The sequence below is a fragment of the Oxyura jamaicensis genome, chromosome 1, assembly GCF_011077185.1.
Source record: "Oxyura jamaicensis isolate SHBP4307 breed ruddy duck chromosome 1, BPBGC_Ojam_1.0, whole genome shotgun sequence".
Lineage (NCBI taxonomy): Eukaryota > Metazoa > Chordata > Aves > Anseriformes > Anatidae > Oxyura > Oxyura jamaicensis.
Genome location: NC_048893.1, coordinates 158,289,376 through 158,306,435, shown reverse-complemented (window position 1 = coordinate 158,306,435; position 17,060 = coordinate 158,289,376). Strand labels below are relative to the sequence as shown.

The 17,060-nt window shown below is 37.2% G+C and overlaps 1 long non-coding RNA gene across 1 annotated transcript in view; it reads left to right on the top strand.

Moving 5' to 3' along the window:
• LOC118163258 overlaps positions 1 to 17,060 on the top strand; it is a 360,896-nt gene that overhangs the window by 176,892 nt on the left and 166,944 nt on the right. The window lies entirely within an intron of this gene.

Below are 17,060 nucleotides of genomic sequence, written 5' to 3'. Positions count from 1 at the left end.
CCCCCCCCCCCGCAGTCCTTTCCTTTGGCAGTCTATGTTAATGCAGCACTTTGTATTATGTGTCACTTCATATTTTCACACTGACTTTCCCTGTGTTCCACCAACAAACAATACAATTATGGAGATAAACAACAACAGAGAAAATTGGAGGCACCTTAACAGAAAAATATATTCTACCAAAATCTGAAATAAATTGGAAACTGAAAAAGGTAGAAAGGTACTGGTTCCAGATAATCAGAGCTGCAGAAATGTTTCCTTTTGTGTTAACTGCATCAATATTTTATGGAGAAACAGAAAGGAAACTAGTGGCTGATGAACAGGAGATAAAAATCATCTATATAGCTACTCTGGCACACTAAAGTTTTGTTTGTATTTGTGTTTGTGTTTGTAGTATATAAAGTCTTTTCACAGCATCACTCATGTTGCAACTTGATGTAGAACTGCAAACAGAAGAAAAACAGTATTACTAACTTCCCAGGATTTCTGCTGAAAGCTGAAGTATTATGAAGAAAAAACTGCTAAATTGAAAGTTAAGCATGTTAGGGCAGGTTGTGCAAACTGACGTCATGTGGCTTATACCAAATGTCCATTTTCTGCTTTGGGGAAGGCTGAGAGTATGACTTCTGGCAGTAGGAGGAGGGCTCCGTCTTCTGCCACAGACCTGCAAAAACAGGTTCTACGTCTTAGTGCTACAAACACACAGGAGAAAGCTCTGCTGGGGAGGCACCATAGTGGGCCGCACCTGAACTTTTGATCTGCACTGGGAGGAAGTGGTGGATGATAGTTATGAGAGACTCCCAGCTGCTGTGGTGGAGGAAAGCACCTGCCAACCTGACTTGTCTGAGGAGATTTATTCCTTTCAAGGGATTCTAATCATGGATGCTGCTTCACAGGTACCAGTGAAACTGCCAGAAGAGATTAAAAAGTCTCATTTAAATTGCAAGGATCACGAGCACTGGGGCCTAGGTGTTGTTATCCCAACCCTACCAGTGAAAGGGTGAAATAGTAAGCAAAATAATATAGCAGAATTACCAGTGTTCATAGAAGTAAATTGCAAATACTCAGGTATAGGAACATAGACTCTTTTGAAAAGCTGAAGTAAGAGAGTTCCTACTCCAAGCAGTGCTTGTCATGATGATGATAGGTCAGTAAGTAATATAACTATAATGTCTATCAAGAAAAAAAAAAAAAAAAAAAAAAAAAAAAAAAAAACAGGCTTTTAAGTTAATAAAGAACCTTTTGAAGTTCCTTAATTTACTAAATGTTTTTTTTTTTTTAAAAAAAAAATCTCATGGGTTTGTTGCTGCTTTGCAAATAATCTCAACAGTGAGGAGGCACATAATATCAGGTAGATAATCATAGTTGCTTCTTTCTATCTGCCATATTAACTTGGAGACTTTTTAAAGCCATGTTATGGAACATTTTTTGATAATATAGCATGTTGTGTTCATCTCTTTAGAACCACTTCTTGAATTATTCACATGGATTGAAAGCATATATTCCACCATCAGTTTACATGAAATATTTGACAGAAAACATACACTACTGATTTTATTTTTAGAAAAAAAAAATATCAAAATTTCCCTCCATGTCAAGATGTAGAATTCTGTCATTATACAATGGTAAAATAAAATAAAATAAAATAAAATAAAATAAAATAAAATTCTTCCTTTTCATCTATTCTAGGAATATGCAATGAAAGACAATGGAATAAAATGGTAATGCACCTTCTTTTTTGAAAGCTATGAGTTGAGTTGGAGTTGATAGTTATCCCAGTTTTGGCTGGGATAGACTTAGTTTTCTTCATAGTAGCTGTTATTCCGTGGTGGTTTATGATAAATAGATCTCACCACAGAAAGCCAGTGTCATTTTTAAATAGATTCACAATACAATTAAGAAAAGCAATGTTGCTAATATAAGAAATTGTTTTATTTATATTTTATTTTTGGCTGTAAAAAATGTAGACAAATGAAATTACATATTTTAAAAGTAACTGTTAACTTTATCATCATTGACTGGAAGAGGAGAAACATAATGGCTGTTTTTAAAGAGGGAACAAAGAAAACCCAGGGAATTAGAGGCCAGTCGGTCCACCACTGGGCCAGGCAAGATCATGGGGCTCATCATCCTAAAAATTATGTTAAGACACATGGAAAATAATGAGGTGATTGGTGACATCCAGTGTGGCTTCACTGAGGACAAATCATGACTGACAAGTCATGGGAAGGTCAGGGAACTTTTCTCACAGGGGAACTTGAACTCTGCCAGCGGGTAAAGAAAGGGTGTTGTCTTTCCAAATATATATATATATATATAAAATAAAAAAATAAATAAAGAAGTATGTTCTATCTCTTAAAATATTAGATGAGTATAAGTCATCAGTAAACTCTAGGAAAAAAAATATCTTGTTTTTGTAATCTTGAAAACAAAGTTAAATAGAATTTTATATATCAAAATAAAAAAACAACATCTCCAACACTAATTCAGAAAAAAGAGTCTTAGAAACATGAACTGGAGAAAAGGTTTAGAGGTTGCCTAAGCAAGTGAAAGTACTTGCTGAAAATATAAACTTTTATTTTTTTCAGTGGAAAATTCTCTATATAGAAATGAATAAATAAATAAATATTTAAATATATAAATATATTTAATAATATTTAAATATTTAGTATTTAATATTTAAGAGTATTTAATATTTGAGATTTCTAATCTATTATAAAGCAATTTCCCCAAACCATATGTTGTATAAGAGCAGTACTGTGCACTAGCTGTGCTAAGAGATACAAGAAATAATTGGTAACAATAAGTAGAAATCCTAGAATAGTGTTATTAGATGTTAATGGTCCAGAGAAAAGCCTATTTGAGCTCTCTCAGGATCGCAACAGGCTGATTATCTTTGTGGTGGAGTAGCTTTTTCCTAATCCCAGCTATGGTTCAAGCTTAACTAGTTATGTCAGTCCTCCATTGTCAATGGTCAACAGGCATAACGGGTGAGTATGAACAGGCACTCCCTGATCTCATCTCTGACCCTGCAGCCTGGACTGTAGCCCAGCCTGGGGAGTGACAGACCTTTGGATTCTGGAAGTTAGCGGAATGGTGACATTGGTGGAGGATATCAAAATTGCCTGAACCATGGCCAGGATGGAAATGTACCGACTAACAGTCAGTCATCTCACAGTCCTATAAATAGTGGTCCTAAGCAAGGAGCCCCTTGAGCTCTCCGTAGACCACAGTGGGCTGCACCCTCGATCTCCCCGAGCTGGGATGATCTCAAGGTACCCCTGAGGGGAAATACACCTCAGGGCTGCTTCCTCAAAGAACAAGCTCATCCACAGACAAACATTGAAGCAGGGTGAGTAATTTACTCTAGGGAGTATTTTGGAAGCATGCATAACTGGATTTAGAAACCTCCCAGTACCTGCAGAAAGCCTCTGGTGAACCTTGCAATTCTCAAACCTTTAACTAAATCACTGTTCCTATTATAGCAAATCCTGTTGAAATCATTGTGTAAGTTGGCTGATGATTTAATGCTGATTAAGTACTGTTAAAAATCATGCAGTCTAACCTGTTTATTTACCTTAAAAGTATAAGAGAAATCCTGAATTGCTGCTAACTCAAAGTTGTGTAAAATCAATTTTGCAACAACTCTGTACTGGCATGGCCTCCCCCCCAAATACTCTGGTGCAGTTTGGGCACTGCAATGTAAGAAAGATAGAAAACTATCAGAGAGTATCCAAAGAAGGGCTACAAAGATGGTGAAGGATCTGGAGTGGAAGATGTAGGAGGTGGGGCTGAGTTTATTCAGGCCAGAGCTGAAGTGTGTCAGAGTGTGTCAGAGGAGGTTCAGTTTGGATGTAAGTGGTCTGAAGAGGTGTGAGGCTAGGCCAGAGGGAATGCTGTGATATGACTGTGGGGCCTGTGACAGCACAGAGGATGAGTCACAAGGGGGGGGGGGGGGGGGGGGGGGGGGGAGACGGGGAGGGAGCTGACAACAGGGCTACCAGCTGGTAGTGTTGCCACACTGTGGCCTTGGCCATCAGCGAGTGTGGCATGCACCTCCTGCAGGCCATGGCACTGATGATCTTCCTTGCATCGCCCAGAGGCTGTGGTAGGTGGCTGACCATATGGATGTGGATGTGCATGAGCGCATGCAGCAGTGTGCAGAGCAGCTGAGTCGAGACACGCCTCAGCTACTGCACGAGGTGGAGCAGAGGAGCCGGGAGCAGAGCCCCAGGAGCCCTGTTTTTCACTGTCTTGCAACAGTGGCAGCTATGGGCCTTGGGCTCCTCATCTTGCTCTTTGGGCTCTGCTGGTGGCTCAGGAAAAGGAGACATGAGCCGGGCAGCAGAAGAAAGCAGGGAAGCTCCACAAAGAAGGGGAAGGAGCAGGAGGAAGAAGAGGTCAAGGAACATAGTGACTTAGGTGACACTTGGTATCTGGGCAGAGTTTGGGATGATTACCTTCAATGGCCGGTGCCATACATGGCTGACAAGTGCAAGGTGGTGGAGGACCTGGTGGATGAGCTTGGTGGCTGCCAAGGGCTTTCCAGGAACACCTTCAGCCATGGCTGCAGCTGGCCATCAGTGTGGGCTACCTCTACAAAGGCTGGAGTGCAGTGAAATGTTTTAGTGGTTTAGTGGTTTAGTGGGTGACATTGGTAGTAGGGTGATGGTTCATGGGGCAGTAGGGTCATGGTCTCACTAGACCATGTCCCTAAGCATCGGGTCCAACCTTTCCTTGAACACCCCCAGGGACGGTGATGCCACCACTTCCATGGGCATCCCATCCCAATGCCTGACTACTATTTTTGAGATTTTTTTTTTCCTAATTTCTAACCTAAACTTCCCCTGGTAGAACTTGAGACCATTCCCTCTTGTCTTATCACTAGTCACCTGTGAGAAGAGGCCAACCTCCAGCTCCCCACAACTTCCTTTCAGGTAGTTGTAGAGAGCAATAAGGTCTCCCCTGAGCCTTCTCTCTGTGCTTGTGACAGGAAGTCATATTTCAAATGCTTTAGTAAATTCCTAGACTTGCTTATTGAGACTGGATATTCCCAGTCTCTGTGTGGGAAGTTGAAGTCTCCCATAAGAATGTGGGCAAGTGATTCAGAGATTTCCTGTAACTGTCTATAGAATAGCTTATCAATGCTATCACCCTGTGGGGGCCTGTCGATAGTAGACACCCATGAAGACATCTGCTTTCCTATCTGTCCTCTTAATCCTCCCCTAGATGATCTCTACCATGTTATCCCTAATGGCAGGGATAATTAGGGATAATTTTGCACTAAATCTAATATATCATTACCTTCTAAATACATATATATATTATGCAGTGTTAGATATGTTCAAATAGGAGTAGAATATTGTACTACTCTGGAAATTAAAAAAAAATAATAATAAAAAAATCTGAAAATTATCATTTAGAGAATGCTGAAATCAAATCCAAGATCCAGAAACTAGACTAGAACTTTGTTTCATATTAGATTTTACAAGACACTGACACAATTCATTTTGGACATTTTAAATGAATTTTGCTTTTTAAACTATATACTGTGTCTTGTATGGGTATGTCTGTGAGAAGGATTGAGGGATGGAAAGTGGAAAGATACATAATGCAGAAGATGTGTTTTCAAAAGCATATAGCATTCCAAAAGCAAAATATAACAAAACAAAAAAGATAACAAACAAATTCCATATGAGATACTGTTTTCTGCTGAAAAATTACTACATTTTTGTATTCTTTCGACCTTTAGAACAAATAGTTATCTTATGGTATGTTAATGAAGCATATTTCCTATTTGAAACAAAAAGCTTTACGTAGTTTTATAAGCACAGGATAAACTTAAATGTGTCTATGGTATTGCATGCATTTGTATTTTTGCTTGCATACAGTTTGTAGCAGTTTTAGGATGTTCTAGAATGCACACACACAACTGCAAACAACTCACCTCCCCCTCCCCAAAAAAAAACGAAACCACGGAATTCATCTCTTTAAAAACTTTCTACCCCATGTTATCTCTTTTTCCCTAAGAATATATTATCACTTCCTTGTTGCCAGTTTTTCATGTTTTTGAAAAAATGCATGTAGCGATTAATATAAAGTCTCAAGGGAAATTGTATGTTTTCTACTGAAATGTCTAAAAGAGATTACTTGGGATTATAGTCTGGGACTGAATCTATTAAATTCTTCTTTGATCTTTATTTAGATGGCCTGTCACCAGATAGCTCTTTTCACTTTTGTAAGACTAACTCATAATCCTAGGTGGGACATAAAAGTCACATTAATGAAGTAATGGGTCCCCTTCCTGCCGGCTGCTCCAGCAAATGCACACATACACCATGCACCTGGTGGTTTGGTGCACAGACACTACCCTCAGCAGCCGGCACCAGGCACACCAGCTGTGACCTGCAGCCCCTCACTCCCCGCACTCAACCATATAGCTGGTGTGGGAACACACATTGTTCCTACACCAGTGGCTGGGAGGAGAAGACCCCCACTGGCTCCAGAAGTTGGCACCACTTTCTGCTCACACACAGGTCTTACCAGTAGCTGCACTGACTCCTTGCAACACACATACAGGACAAGCTGCTGGAGAGTTGGTGCAGGGCTCAGCCAGACAAGAAGACTGACCAGCCCAATTTGCTCTTATCACCTCTTCACCTATGTTTTGTCAGTCACATTTGTCTTTGCATAACTCCTTTGACCAGGTATCCTTAAAGGAGCACTCTCCTTCCAGCACTTACAGTCTTTATTAAATTATATGTAAAGCAACTGAAGATACTGTTCCATTGTAGTTTGTACTCTTTCATCATCTTCATGAATGACAAAACAACTTTCAATTTTCGTGTGTATACTTTGTATCCCCGTAGCTTGTCAGTTATTTCCCTGTTGTTCTGTGTTTATTGTTCTGATTTACATTTTGCAAATTACGTCCCTTAAAATGTATACTGCACATATCAAAATTTCTTCATAAAATACATGTATTTAAAATTTTACATTACAATTTATTGAGAAAAAATACATACATTTTTTTAGAGGTAATGAAATTATGACCTTATTTGAGGCTTTGGGACAGGATATCCACTGATGTAAAGAAGCCCTGCTCTACTGACTTTATTGCTCTGGGCCTATAAATCCATGTCGTGTCCCCTGCTTGTATATCCTTGTCTTGCTTTATTGTCTTTCAACTTTGATGAGATGCATTAATACAATATAGTTATGCCCAAGAGGTGTTCAGTTTTCTGTGCTTGTATTACAAAAGAAGCATTTCTTTCTAAAATGGATTGATAACATCAAATGAAAAGGTGACTATATCTGTGCTTCATTACCTTGGTGATTTATTTTTATTAAAATAAAAGGATCCGTGCATTTACTTGTTTCAGAAAAGAAAGACCAATAATCATACAGATCTACTGGGTATTAGATTGCCTTTTGTAGCCTATCAGGTGCTTCATGACTGGAAAGAAGCAAGATACATGGAAATTTAGCTACTTACTAGCTAAGTAGATAGTTAGAAAAGAAAGCAGCTTTGCAGTTGCACAGTGAAACACAAATGTTCCTCATTTCCCTGCTAAGCATCTGCTGCTTTATTGACAGGGATAAGAAACCAGCAGCTTCATACACCTTGGAAGGTATATAACCAGAAGCAATGAAGCATTTATCCTTTGTTTGAAATAAGATTCCAGTACCTGCAGAATTTGTGTTTATCTATTATTACTGACTAGCTTGCCTTTTTGCCTCCAGAAGTCTGTGTTGCTAATTCTGGCTCAGAAGTCCAGAAACACATGAGAACCTCCTCGTCCACCCGTCCACCCCACCCCCCCCTACAAAAAAACAAATACCCCACCACTTTCTAATTTATTTAAACTGGGCCCAAGAAGGAAATATGGGAATACCAAACTATATTACCACTTGTTAATATCCTTAGAAAAAAAAAAATAAAAAATAAAAAATTCCATAGCACTAAAAGATTATGAGGTAGCTGAAGGCTTCAAATAGGTCAAAAACAGTTATAATTTTCAGACAGTGATTTGGGGTTTATAATTAACTAGCAAAATCATTAGCAATTTTAGAGACATCACAATGTGCTGAATTTACATATTTCAGCTGCAAATGTAATAATTTATACTTATAGATAATTTATTTAAAAGTACTGATGAAGTTTCACCAATGGATTGCCAAATATACTTAAATATTCTTTAGAGGATGAGTGCTAAACATGAAAAGTACTTTAAAAATTTGAAAATAAAAGAAAAAAATGTTTTTGAATGTTCTTACTTATTTTTACCTTTGACCTTATGATACAGAATCACAGAATCACAGAATCAGAATCACAGAATTTTCTAGGTTGGAAGAGACCTCAAGATCATCAAGTCCAACCTCTGACCTAACACTAACAGTCCCCACTAAACCATATCCCTAAGCTCTACATCTAAACGTCTTTTAAAGACCTCCAGTATACTGTCATATATTTTTCATTTTAAAAATGATTTCCTCTTTTGAACCTTGCTGTTTCACTCAGTGTGTCCTAAGTCTTTCATTTTACGTAACAGAGAACTGCACTACAAATAAAGAATTTAAATTTTCCCATACTGGATGAATCTGATCATTTACTAAAGAAATAGTAGAAAACTTTGATGAAGCTGCTTTCAAGCAACAAATGCTTTGAAAAAATATAAAACATGAATGATTTTGATATTCTATATCTTTTTAATGAGTTAAAAAAAGGATAACCTCTGATATCAATATACCCTTTCTAATTTTGTAGTAGAATATATATATATATTCCCCTTCTCCCTCCTTTTTTCATATCACAGATTGTCATTGAAACAGTAGGTTTAAAAGAACATTAAAATAAAGGTACTTTAAAGAACTAGAACTTTCAGGTTAGCATAATTGAATTTCATATGAAGAAGTCTATGTTTTTCACAGCTTTATATCAAGGAGAGCCTGCCACATGCTGGCTCTTTTTGTTTTTCTTCATTTATTTTTGTTAATATTTATGACTGTAGACTGACTGAGATCAAATAACAGCATTATCAATATCCAAAATCAAAATGTAAACTCGTGGTACACATGGCAATAAACACCAGTGATCCTGGATATCCTGCCCAGCTCTTCTCTACTCCCACCTTTTACTGAGGCTTTGAAGAATTTATTTTAGCTCAGACTGACTAATATGGACTCCCCTACGAGACCCAAAAGGTGTGTTGACTTTTAATTAGTGAAATTCTTCTGTCCCCAGATATATCTGATGAGGAATGTGAATGGAGTGTCTGTAGATTTCAAAACCCTTAAGGTTCTATTAAGAAGTACTTGCAAGCATTTCTTTCTTCACAAGTTCCATTATATCAAATTGACCCTGCTACCTCACTAGTCCTTATTTTTTATTTTTTATTTTTTATTTTTTTTGTCTTATGTGAGTTTAAATGAGATGAATTTGTATCTCTAGGTTGGATATTAGGAAAATATTATTCACCAAAAGGGTTGTGAAGTATTGGAACAGGCTGCCCAGGGAAGTGGTTGAGTCACCATCTCTAGAGGTAGGTAGAGGATACGTAGATGTAGTGTTTAGGATCCTGGTTTAGTGGTCAATCTGGCAGTGCTAGGTTAACTGTTGGACTAGATGATTTTAGAGGCCTTTTCCAACATCAATGATTCAGTGATTCTCTTCTATTCAATCTGCTTCTCACATTAAGATTATTGACTTTTTTCTGTCACATCACATGTTATTCCTTGTGCCAGGTCCTGTGATGAAGACATGACTCAAATGCAGGAAACCAAAAACACAGAAGTACAGAACTGATTTTTACTGCTTGATCATAGGTAGAAAGTGTACCTTCTGCTATGGCTGTCCTCAAAATCATAGGAAGGTATAGATCTAGATTGAAACAGAGTGTCATCAACCGTTGTTTAAATGAAGCACCATAGACTTTCTGTAAAAAAGGAATTAATGCTTTTCCAGATGACTAGTATATTTTGGCATGACGTATGTACCTGGTCTGGCTAGGATGGAGATAAATTTCCCCACAGAAGTCCATATAGTGCTGTGCTCTGCACCTGTGGCTAGAACAGCACTGGTATCACACCAGTGATTTGTCTATTGCTGAGCAGCACTTGCGCAGTATCAAGACTCTCTCCAAACACCCCAGAGCCAGTAGTCTGGGAGAGGGCAAGAGGCATGGGGGTACATCACCAGGACAGCTGACCAACCAAAGGGATATTCCATATCGTATGATGTCACACACAGGAATAAAAGGTGGGAAAGGGGAATTACAAGGGGAAGGGGGGAGAGGGGGATGGGAGTGCTCTCATTATGCAGACATTTGTTCTCCCAAACAACTACATGTATTGATGTCCTAGGTCCCATGATGTGGCCAAATATCACTTCTTGATGGTAAATAGAGATTGTTTTCTCTCTTTCTCTGCTTCCACATGTTCTTTGTTCGTTTTTCTTTTTCTTGTCCCTTTAATTAAATTAACCATATCTTAACCCATGAAACTTTTTATTTTCCGTCATACTTTCTCCTTCCTTCCTCCCTTTGATGGGGGGGGGGGGGGGGGTTGAGGTGAGAGAGCACTTGTGGAGTTTAGCTGTCTATCAGGGTTAATGCATTATTTTGTACTTCGTCATATTTTAAATTAATGATTTTGCTTCTGGAAGTTTTCACACCATTTTGCCACAAAGAGAAACATAGAAACATAGAAGGTTCCCTCTGAGAATCAGGATTTATATATATATATATTTTATTATTATTTTTATTGTGCAGATGATGGAGCACTGGAACAGGTTGCCCAGAGAAGTGTGGTCTCCCCACTTGGAGATCTTCAAAAGCCATCTGGATGTGGCCATGAGCCACATGGCCTAGGTGTTGTTTTTGCATGGGTGGCAGACCACATGACCTCCAGAAGTACCTTTAAACCTCAAACATTCTGTGATTCAATCATGATGACATTGCTTATGTTTATTTGTTTACAGTACTTAAAAACTGATTTACATGATTGCCTTTATTGCTACACTGTCTTCTTGACTGCATGTCTTCCCTACCTTGGGATTCTGATTCATTCATTACTCTTAGATCTCTAGGTTGATTTATACCAACAGATCTGGGAATGCTTACTAACTGTAATAAGTATTTCCCTTGTATTCGGCATTGATAGATCACAAACTCTTTTACACTTTCTAATCTTTCTAATCAGGCTAAAAGCAGAAAAACTAAACCTGCAACTTCACTGGCTTTTGGATTTTTTATCTTCTTACCCGCGATTCATTATATTAAAAACAAGTCAGAAAAATATTGCTATAAAATTGCATGTATCTGCACTGCCTAAAAAAATAGTCCGTGTTGACTAAGTCAGAGAGAGACTTCTGCATTTGGGATACCTCCTGTTATGTTAGATGAACTCCATGCAAGGATTTTCTACAGCATACTAGGGTTTACAATAGGACCTAGTCAATCCATCCCAATCTGAAGCAAAATATTACGCACCCCTTGCCGCGAACGCAAAACCTCTGTTCACTGTGACTAATAATAGGGGTCTAGAAGGACAAAACTGCACAATTTCCTAAGCTCTGAAAATTGTATATTTGTATTTTCTACTTCAATACAAAAAAAAAAATAATTTAAATATATGAATCAGAACAATCAGCAGTTAATGTGCAGTTATAATGAACTGCATCAAGGTTGTTTTCAGATTATTTTTAAATGGTGTAGGGGAAGGGAAGAAATAACTAAATAGATAGCTACATTGAAGTTCATTACTTCTTTTTCCCCATAAAATTTATCTATGTCAGTTTTTAACCAAATGACCATTTTTAGTGTACACAATATTTATGACAGTCATGATTCATGCTGGAATGAAATTATGTGGATGCAAAATTTTACTGATAATTACAGTCTTTCAGCATTATATATAAGCATCCATGCACAGCCACTGAGTAATTGTTAGCATTTCTGGGGGCTGTAATGTACATGAAGATTTATTAATGCTCATCAGAATTCTGACTCACTGTCTTTTATTCTTTGTGCTCTGTATGAACATGTTTATACAGATTTTTATAAACATTCCCTTCCACTGCTGTATATAAAAGTAGTAGACAAGAATGAAAAGCTTAGAAATCAGTGACCTATGATTAACATTGGTTAATATATTTTTGGTATTTAATGAATGTAGTTAGTATGAAACCTGGTCATTTTTATGAGATGAACTATTATGGAGAGGATTTCAGACTTTTCATTAAAATAGATGATCATACTTGATTCAGTTTAATGCATATACATGAAATTAGGATATAAATTATTTAAAATTTATTGGAAGGGTTCTCTGTTTTAGAAGTTAATAATTGCTTCCCAGGTGAACAAACTGTGAGACCAAGGACTGAATATTTTGTCCCAATAAGACATCTGAATTTTTGCTGAAGAAATTTGAGTTCATTCCTATTAAAAATATTACTGTGCAAGCAAAATAATTTGCTGTTCCATTAATAAAGGAGTAATGATTGATAAGCTGTTAAGAAAACTCCCTTTTGTATGCCAAATCAGAACACCATTAATGTAATTTTGATTTTCCATCTCCCTTAGAATTCATAAGCATTTCAATGTCATTCCTGCAATATATTTTCTTTCACCTCTGTACATCTCCATCACCCTTTGTCCCACAAAATCTTAGCATGCAAACACTAAGTAATGCAACAGTATCTATCCTTCATACCAGTCATCTCTACCTTATTTAAAAGATACTATACTATTTTTCAAAAAACTAGGACATTTTTCTACATTCTTGTTCTAAAACAAGTCTGCAATTATTCTACATATCTGTGTCATAAATTATGTCTGTAATAATCTTTAAATGCATAATAAAATCTTCCACAATCATATCAAAATCAGTATCTGTTTTCCATCAAATACATAAATAAAAAATGGTTTTCATTTCCAATATTTCTCCTTTTCAATATGAATAAATAAGTAACATTCATTAAATTTTAGACAAACCCATTTTACTAGACTGAAATCTGAACATTATCTAATTAAGACTATTTGTTTCACCCACAGTTGTCTTTACAGAGACTTCTTTTTTCTTTTTTAATCTTCCTCTTCTGTATGGAGTGTTGACCATGGTCAGACATGGAATAGCATATTAGATAGGCTACCAGACTGTTTTCATTGAGCCCATTTCTGTTTTCCTCTTTCCTAGTGAACAAATTGTTGAAGAAAATAGTGTGTATCATCACTTCTTACAGAAACTCTAACTTGCACTCTGAGTGTAAAATGTGTTTTACCTTCACTAGATTATATTCTAAGATGGTTTTTCACCAGACTAAATCAATATCAGAACTCTTAGAGTCATCAGTAATGTAGGACTAGGTCTAGGTCTATGAAGGTAGACATAAAAAGACAGGAAGCTGAAAATCCTCATTTCTAATCAATTTCCTAAAACTGAAATGAATCACAGAAAACATATGTATGTGTTATTTAAAGGAGGGAAAAATAAAAAAAATAATAAAAAAAAGACATCTACCACCATCAAATATTTTTGCTTAACTGCAACTTTTGGCTTTGCAAAATCTGGCTCTGAAAATATGATTCTGGCTTGCTACTTTCTCCATCTAATTCAGCTTTCTAGTCTGGCATTTCTGGTGATTTGTCTTTTTGTCTGCCATTATCAAAGTTTCTGAAAGAGTCCTTTTATCACAATAGCTATGTCTAGTTCTTTTACTAGTTTCCTGCGTAATGAAAGAATGTCTAACTGCAGTGCAAGAATCTTGCAGTAATATTCACTTACGGTCTGCAATCAAGGACTATACATAAACATAGAGTTATAATAAGTAACACATTTCCTACCTTACAGCTATTTTTTTTTTTTTCTTTAGCACTCTCTTTTGAATAGACTGAATTACCCTAATCAATGAAATAATTTTACTATGAATCTAAATCTCTATATGATTTCATTTTCTCTGCCTGTTAACTAGGTCAGGCTTTGGAATTTATTTATTTATTTCTCACATGTGAAATCACCTTGTCTTTCTTGTCTTTAATATTTGTCATTGATATTCATTTCAAAGACTGGAAATGTGAAACACTGTTGTTGCTGAACAGTTTCACTAATAAATCATAGAAGCATAGAATCAAAAGATTGAAAAGAAACCAATAATTAAGGTTGGAAAAGATCTCCAGGATCTAGTCCAACCATCGCCCTATCACCAATATTGCCCACTCAACAAGGAGGTATGTCTTTACATGCATATGGTGTTGGCACTTTCATTCAGCAAATGTTTGTGGAAGAGGTCATGTTTCCTTTGTTTTCTATTCCCTGTTGATGTTTAATAGAAATACCACAACACAGTATTAAAAAATTACAAGGAATACATATAATAGGATTATTTTATTTATTTATTTACTTCTTTTTCCTTTTGGAAAAGACCTGTTACTGAAAGGAATACCACCAGATTTTTGATCAGCAGGCTGTAGCTATATTTGTTAAATTCATATATTAGAAATTATAGCAGGAAACAAGTTTGACAACTGTCAACTGTTTATGATCTTAATTAATAGTAAGTGAAGTTAATTAAAAAGCAAACCTGCTTTGCTGTACTTAGGTATGGAAAGTTAAACCAAAAAATGTTTTTTCAATAATTTGTCTAAATCAATTTAAAAAGCCTGTGGTAAAACTAGAAATAACTACAGTTTTGCAGTCTATGTTTAGTATCCATCTACCCAATTAAATGGACTTTATAACACTCTATAGCTACTTTTATATACTATGCTGTAGTGGGTTTATGTGGCAAGGTTTTGGTAGCAGGGGGCCATAGGGGTGGCTTCTGTGAGAAGGATCTAGAAGATGCCCCATGTTTGGTAAGGGCCCCACTGCCGACCAGAACTGAGCCAATAAGTGATGTTGTTTGCGCCTCTGTGAGAGCATATTCAAGACAGGAAAAAAAAACACACTGCACCACACAGCAGCTGGGAGAGTGAGAGGAGTGAGGAACAGTCTTGCAGGTGCCAAGGTCAGTGAAGAAGGAGGGGGAGAGGTGCTCCAGGCGCCGGAGCAGAAGTCCCATGCGGCCTGTGGTGAGGACCATGGTGAAGCAGGATGTCCCCCTGCAGCCCATGGAGTACCACAGTGGGGCAGGGTTCCATGCTGCAGCCCGTGGAGGAGACCACAGTGGAGCAGGTGGCCCTGCACCGACGGAGACTGCGGCCTGTGGAAGACCCCTGCCGGAGCAGATTCCAGGCCGGACCTGCAGCCCGTGGAGAGGAGCCCACGCAGGAGCAGGTGACCTGGCAGGAGCTGCTGCCTGTGGGAAGCCCATGCTGGATCAGTTCAGCAAGGACTGCATCCCGTGGGAGGGACCCCACAGCACAGGGGACGAGAGTGATCGGGAAGGAGCGGCAGAGAATTTCTATAGACTGACCATAATCCCCATTCCCCCGTTCCCCTGCGCCGCTCGGGGGGAGGAGGTGGAAGAGGGTGGATGGGGGGGAGAAGGTGCTTTTGGTTTCTTTCCTTTGTTTCTCACTTCTCTAGCTCGTTCGTAATAGGCAATAAATCTTACTATCTCCCTATGCTGAGTCTGTTTTGCCCATCACAATAATTACTGCACGATCTCCTTGTCCTTATCTCAACCCTTGAGCCCCTTTCATTGTATTTTCTCCCTGTTCCTCTTTGAGGAGGGGGAGTGAGAGAGCGGCTGTGGTGGAGCTCGGTCGTCCACCCGAGCAAAACCATCACATATGCAACTATTAGGACCCAAGGGAATGGTATGCAGCTGCATCAGGAGAGATTGAGAATGGATATTAGGAAAAGGTTGTCTTGTCCAACACCAAGAGGGTAATTGGGCACTGGAAGAGACTTCCCAGGAAAGTGGTCAAGGCAGCAAGCCTGCTCAAGTATGGCTTGATTTTTAGGTGGTCCTTTGTGGAGACAGGAGTTGGAATCAATATGTCTTGTGGGTCTCTTCCAGCTCAGGATATTCTGTGATTCTGTGAACTCTGTTGTTTTTTTTCCTTCTAGTTCAGAAGTTCTTTTTCTCACATAACATTTTCTGTTGTTTTCTGCCTTCAAAGTTGGTTGATCTCATGTCGAGCTGTAAATGCTACAGTATAATCACATTAACAGACCAATTTTAACTCTTGTAATTACTGTAGTTTTATTACAGTAAATAATTACCATCCAATAGGTTTTTTATATTATGCCTGTGTTTTAATATTGATTCAAAAGGTTATCATTTTTTAAAAGGTCACGTAAAGAAGATGAAAATCTTTTGAATTCTTATTTATTACACCTCTTTATCCAGAGTATTATATTATTTATTTAAAGTAAAAATATTGTACCTTGCTTCAATATTTATAAGCAAATATCAATGAGACACAAAATATGATAGTATCACAAGCTGATTTTTCTACTACGTATAGGCCAAATCATTGTAATTTTAACAAAAAGGAAATCTCAGCATCTCTTTCATAAACAATTAGAAGACCTTAAAGATATATTTTTATGTCATTGAATGTCAAAGAAATTCCATACATTCAGCTCTAAAATAAAGTAATTTAATATCAGAAGTAATTTTAATGAAAAGTGAAATCTCTCATTCACTTTTATGTGGACCTTGACTTCAATATATACAGTACAGTGTTATAACTGACTGTCCAGAGCTGTTGTTGAATTTGATAAGAATGAGAGCACTCATTAGTTTTACAATAAGATATGCATTTTTTAAAGTAACAAGACATAAAACACCAAGTCATCTAGAAGATATTTTATTCTTACAATAAAATAAAAAAAATCATTTTCAATAATAATAATAAAAACTAGTAAATCAATGTGCTTTTATAAATAAAACATAATGGAATGCAGAGATATTAAGGTTTCACCGTAAAAACTAAGAAATTAAGAAAAATTGAATTAAGAAGAACATAATAGTTGAAGAATAATTTGCTAATAATTGAATGTATTAATATTATAGATACAGAATCATGGTGGATTAGCCCTGTGAAGCCAGACCTTGCTTCAGAGGTCATATATATAAAAATATATATATATTTCTTTTTCTGCCAAAGTTCCAG